This window comes from Aquarana catesbeiana, linkage group LG02 (genome assembly GCF_042186555.1).
Source record: "Aquarana catesbeiana isolate 2022-GZ linkage group LG02, ASM4218655v1, whole genome shotgun sequence".
Lineage (NCBI taxonomy): Eukaryota > Metazoa > Chordata > Amphibia > Anura > Ranidae > Aquarana > Aquarana catesbeiana.
In genome coordinates this window covers 8,793,599-8,800,002 of record NC_133325.1, presented here as the reverse complement: position 1 = coordinate 8,800,002, position 6,404 = coordinate 8,793,599, and positions in this window count along the sequence as shown.

Sequence of the window (6,404 nt, the reverse complement as noted above, 5' to 3'; positions counted from 1 at the left end):
AATGACAGCTGATCACGTGATGTAAACAGAGGATCAGTAATCTTTTTTTTTTTCTCCTCACGCTGACAGCATGAGCAGAAAAAAAGCTGATCACCGGCTTCTGTACAAGGGACATCGATCCCGAAGAGGAAGAGGCACAGCCACTTCATTTGTGCCGCCTGCCAGTGCCCACAGTGCATATCAGTGCCACCAATCTGTGCCCACCAGTGTATCTCAGTGCCACCAATCAGTGCCACCTATCAATGCCCACGAGTGCCACCTAGCAATGCCCACCAGTGGTGCCAATCAATGCCTCATCAGTGTCACCTACCAGTGCCCATCACTGTCCATCACTGCCACCTATTAGTGCCCTTCAGTGCTACTTATCAGTGCCCATCAGTGCCATCCATCAGTGCAACCTCTTAGTGCCCACCAGTGCCACCTCATCAGTGCCCACCAGTGCCGACTATCAGTGCCCATCAGTGCAGCCTATCGGTGCCCATCGGTGCAGCCTGATTAGCGCACATCAATGAAGGAGAAAAATGACCTGTTTGCAAAATTTTATAACAAAATATAAAACTGTTTTGTATTTTTTTTCAACATTTTCGGTCTTTTTTCATTTTTTTAACAAAAAATAAAAACCCCAGAGGTGATCAAATACCTCCAAAAGAAAGCTTTATTAGTGGGGAAAAAAATTATAAAAATATTAATTTGAGTACAGTGTAGCATGACCGCGCAATTATCATTCAAATTGCAACAGCGCTGAAAGCTAAAAATTGGTCTGGGCAGGAGGGGGGTTTAAGTGCCCAGTAAGCAAATGGTTAAAGGGGGCTTCCAGTTTCCAATGAGCACTCCGCCTGCACACCCCCACAACCACCGGGTAAGGGATGCGGGTAAGAGGCCCTTGTCCCCATCAACATGGGGAAAAGGTGTTTTGGGGGGGACCCCAAAACACCCTCCCCATGTTGCCTGCATGTGGCCTGGTACGGTTTGGGGGGGGTGCTCTCTCTTCCCCCCCTTTTCCTGCAGCCTGCCAGGTTGCATGCTCAGAAAAGGGTCTGGTATAAATTTTGGGGGGCCCCTATCTATTTTTTTTCTATTTTGGCTAGGGTTCCTCTTAAAATCCATACCAGACCTGAAGGGCCTGGTAATGGACTGGGGGGGACCCATGCCATTTTTTTCAATGATTTTTATGTATATTGCCGGGATCCAACAATACATTACAGCCGCGAGCAATTTTGAATGACATTTTTTTCCTTTAGAAATATCATTTTGCTGTGGTACTGTTATGAACATGGGAAAGATGTGCTACTTTATAGGCAGACTAAGGACACCCCCCCCCAGGCACGATATTTAAAGGAACATTTCATTTACTGAAAAAATGACCAAATGAGACCAGTTCACCCACCTGAACCCCCAACTTCTGTTTCTAAACAAACTTGCCAGGGATCACGTGCATCACGATTGACCAAATACTGTATGCCCCAGTTGAAGTCCGTTGGGGCAAAAAGCGTTGGGCTTGCTACGCTTGCTTCCCACATTGCTTTTTTATACTTTTATTACTTGTGATCACCAGTATTTTTTGTACTCATCTATTGTACTCATACTCTCCGTTTTTGACCTGCACCATATGGAGCTTCTCCAATTTTTCTTAACCTATACCCCGGTTTGATTGAGCCTATCTGTACACACCATCGACCTCCAGATGGCTCCCCTATTGGGTGGAGGTTCTATGCTCTTTTGAGAGTTATTCAAGTCTAGGAATTTCAGTTGGACCGTCACTATCGAGGAGTGAAATTACCCCGTTTGGAGAAACCTACTTCCTGTCAACTTTTAACCCTTAAGCAGTCAGACTATACAAGCCTGATTGACCCACCACCGCTGGTAAGTGGGTCCACCATATCCAGTAAGAGTACCCATCCATACTCTTTGATAGAGGATTTTGTTTCTGCAGCTTCACAGCTAGTCACATATTGTTTGCACTGCCATTAATATCATTGAGGAGTCACAAGCCATGTACCAGATGGACACGTCTTTTCCAGCAGTTTCTTTTATGTTTATTTGAACTTTCACATTTTTCACACCAGTGAATATTAAACTTTTGCACGTTCACTTCTATTTGATAATATATGTTCACATACCTTCATTATTTCCGTTCATTGCCTGTTATATTACCACATTGAGCGCTACACTTGTTTTTTCACAAATACTGTATGTCCTGATAAGTACACCCCTGCAAACCACCATATCCTTTTTGGGGACCAGATGTGGGGTGAGGTCTTTTTTCTCTTAGCATGAGAGATAAGTTAATTTGAAAGAGGGAATGGGGCTTGTTTTTGTCTTGCAAGGCACATTATCATCATGTTGATGGAAAAAGAGCCCCCCATTCTGCCCCCTAATATGGATGTGGATTATGCCCCCCTCAAAATAACTCAACACACAGCCATTAATGTCTAAACTGCTGGCAACAAAAGTGAGTACACCCCTAAGTGAAAATGTCCGAATTGGGCCCAAAGTGTCAATATTTTGTTTGGCCACCATTATTTTCCAGCACTGCCTTAACCCTCTTGGACATGGAGGTCACCAGAGCTTCACAGGTTGTCACTGGAGTCCTCTTCCCCTCCTCCATGATGACATCACGGAGCTGGTGGATGTTAGAGACCTTGTGCTCCTCTATCTTCCGTTTGAGGATGTCCCACAGATGATCAGTAGGGTTTAGGTCTGGAGACATGCTTGGCCAGTCCATCACCTTTACCCTCAGCTTCTTTAGCAAGGCAGTGGTGGTCTTGGAGGTGTGTTTGGGGTGGTTATCATGTTGGAATACTGCCCTGCGGCCCAGTCTCTGAAGGGAGGGGATCATGCTCTGCTTCAGTATATCACAGTACATGTTGGCATTCATGGTTCCCTCAATGATCTGTAGCCCCCCAGTGCCGGCAGCACTCATGCAGCCCCAGACCACGACACTCCCACCACCATGCTTGACTGTAGACAAGACACACTTGTCTTTGTCCTCCTCACCTGGTTGCCCCCACACACGCTTGTCACTAGGGATGAGCCGAACACCCCCCTGTTCGGTTCGCACCAGAACATGCGAACAGGAAAAGAGTTTGTTCGAACACGCGAACACCGTTAAAGTCTATGGGACACGAACATGAATAATCAAAAGTGCTAATTTTAAAGGCTAATATGCAAGTTATTGTCATAAAAAGTGTTTGGGGACCCGGGTCCTGCCCCAGGGGACATGGATCAATGCAAAAAAAAGTTTTAAAAACGGCCGTTTTTTCAGGAGCAGTGATTTTAATAATGCTTAAAGTCAAACAATAAAAGTGTAATATCCCTTTAAATTTCGTACCTGGGGGGTGTCTATAGTATGCCTGTAAAGGGGCGCATGTTTCCTGTGTTTAGAACAGTCTGACAGCAAAATGACATTTTGAAGGAAAAAACTCATTTAAAACTACCCGCGGCTATTGCATTGCCGACAATACACATAGAAGTTCATTGATAAAAACGGCATGGGAATTCCCCAAAGGGGAACCCCGAACCAAAATTTAAAAAAAAAAATGACGTGGGAGTCCCCCTAAATTCCATACCAGGCCCTTCAGGTCTGGTATGGATATTAAGGGGAACCCCGGCCAAAATTTAAAAAAAAAAATGACGTGGGGTTCCCCCTAAATTCCATATCAGACCCTTCAGGTCTGGTATGGATTTTAAGGGGAACCCCGCGCCAAAAAAAAAAAAAAAAAACGGCGTGGGGTCCCCCCAAAAATCCATACCAGACCCTTATCCGAGCACGCAACCTGGCAGGCCGCAGGAAAAGAGGGGGGGCGAGAGTGCGGCCCCCCCTCCCTCCTGAACCGTACCAGGCCACCTGCCCTCAACATTGGGAGGGTGCTTTGGGGTAGCCCCCCAAAACACCTTGTCCCCATGTTGATGAGGACAAGGGCCTCATCCCCACAACCCTGGCCGGTGGTTGTGGGGGTCTGCGGGCGGGGGGCTTATCGGAATCTGGAAGCCCCCTTTAACAAGGTGACCCCCAGATCCCGGCCCCCCCCTGTGTGAAATGGTAAGGGGGTACATAAGTAACCCTACCATTTCACGAAAAAAGTGTCAAAAATGTTAAAAATGACAAGAGACAGTTTTTGACAATTCCTTTATTTAAATGCTTCTTCTTTCTTCTATCTTCCTTCATCTTCTGGTTCTTCTGGTTCTTCTGGCTCTTCTGGTTCTTCCTCCGGCGTTCTCGTCCAGCATCTCCTCCGCGGCGTCTTCTATCTTCTTCTCCTCGGGCCGCTCCGCACCCATGGCATGGAGGGAGGCTCCCGCTCTTCTCTTCTTCTTTTCTTCTCTTCTTCTTTTCTTCTTTTCTTCTCCGGGCCGCTCCGCAATCCATGCTGGCATGGAGGGAGGCTCCCGCTGTGTGACGGCGCTCCTCGTCTGACAGTTCTTAAATAACGGGGGGGGCGGGGCCACCCGGTGACCCCGCCCCCCTCTGACGCACGGGACATGACGGGACTTCCCTGTGACGTCACGGGGAATGCCACAGGGAAGTCCCGTCATGTCCCGTGCGTCAGAGGGGGCGGGGTCACCGGGTGGCCCCGCCCCCCGTTATTTAAGAACTGTCAGACGAGGAGCGCCGTCACACAGCGGGAGCCTCCCTCCATGCCAGCATGGGTGCGGAGCGGCCCGGAGAAGAAAATGAAGAAGGAAGAAGAGAAGAAAAGAAGAAGAGAAGAGCGGGAGCCTCCCCCCAATGCCATGGGTGCGGAGCGGCCCGAGGAGAAGAAGATAGAAGACGCCGCGGAGGAGATGCTGGACGAGAACGCCGGAGGAAGAACCAGAAGAACCAGAAGAGCCAGAAGAACCAGAAGAACCAGAAGATGAAGAAAGATAGAAGAAAGAAGAAGCATTTAAATAAAGGAATTGTCAAAAACTGTCTTTTGTCATTTTTAACATTTTTGACAGTTTTTTAGTGAAATGGTAGGGGTAAGAACCCCCTTACCATTTCACACAGGGGGGGGCCGGGATCTGGGGGTCCCCTTGTTAAAGGGGGCTTCCAGATTCCGATAAGCCCCCCGCCCGCAGACCCCCACAACCACCGGCCAGGGTTGTGGGGATGAGGCCCTTGTCCTCATCAACATGGGAACAAGGTGTTTTGGGGGGCTACCCCAAAGCACCCTCCCAATGTTGAGGGCATGTGGCCTGGTACGGTTCAGGAGGGGGGGGGCGCACTCTCGTCCCCCCCTCTTTTCCTGCGGCCTGCCAGGTTGCGTGCTCGGATAAGGGTCTGGTATGGATTTTTGGGGGGACCCCACGCCGTTTTTTTTTTTTTTTTTGGCGCGGGGTTCCCCTTAAAATCCATACCAGACCTGAAGGGTCTGGTATGGAATTTAGGGGGAACCCCACCTCATTTTTTTTTTTTAATTTTGGCCGGGGTTCCCCTTAATATCCATATCAGACCTGAAGGGCCTGGTATGGAATTTAGGGGGACTCCCACGTCATTTTTTTTTTAAATTTTGGCCGGGGTTCCCCTTAATATCCATATCAGACCTGAAGGGCCTGGTATTGAATTTAGAGGGACCCCCCACGTCATTTTTTTTTTTTAATTTTGGTTCGGGGTTCCCCTTTGGGGAATTCCCATGCCGTTTTTATCAATGAACTTCTATGTGTATTGTCGGCAATGCAATAGCCGCGGGTAGTTTTAAATGAGTTTTTTCCTTCAAAATGTAATTTTGCTGTCAGACTGTTCTAAACACAGGAAACATGCGCCCCTTTACAGGCATACTATAGACACCCCCCAGGTACGAAATTTAAAGGGATATTACACTTTTATTGATTGACTTTAAGCATTATTAAAATCACTGCTCCTGAAAAAACGGCCGTTTTTAAAACTTTTTTTTGCATTGATCCATGTCCCCTGGGGCAGGACCCGGGTCCCCAAACACTTTTTATGACAATAACTTGCATATTAGCCTTTAAAATTAGCACTTTTGATTTCTCCCATAGACTTTTAAAGGGTGTTCCGCGGCATTCGAATTTGCCACGAACACCCCAAATTGTTCGCTGTTCGGCGAACTTGCGAACAGCCAATGTTCGAGTCGAACATGAGTTCGACTCGAACTCGAAGCTCATCCCTACTTGTCACCATCTGAACCAAATACGTTTATCTTGGTCTCATCAGACCACAGGACATGGTTCCAGTAATCCATGTCCTTAGTCTGCTTGTCTTCAGCAAACTGTTTGTGGACTTTCTTGTGCATCATCTTTAGAAGAGGCTTCCTTCTGGGATGACAGCCATGCAGACCAATTTGATGCAGTGTGCGGCGTATGGTCTGAGCACTGACAGGCTGACCCCCCCACCCCTACAACCTCTGCAGCAATGCTGGCAGCACTCGTACGTCTATTTCCCAAAGACAACCTCTGGATAT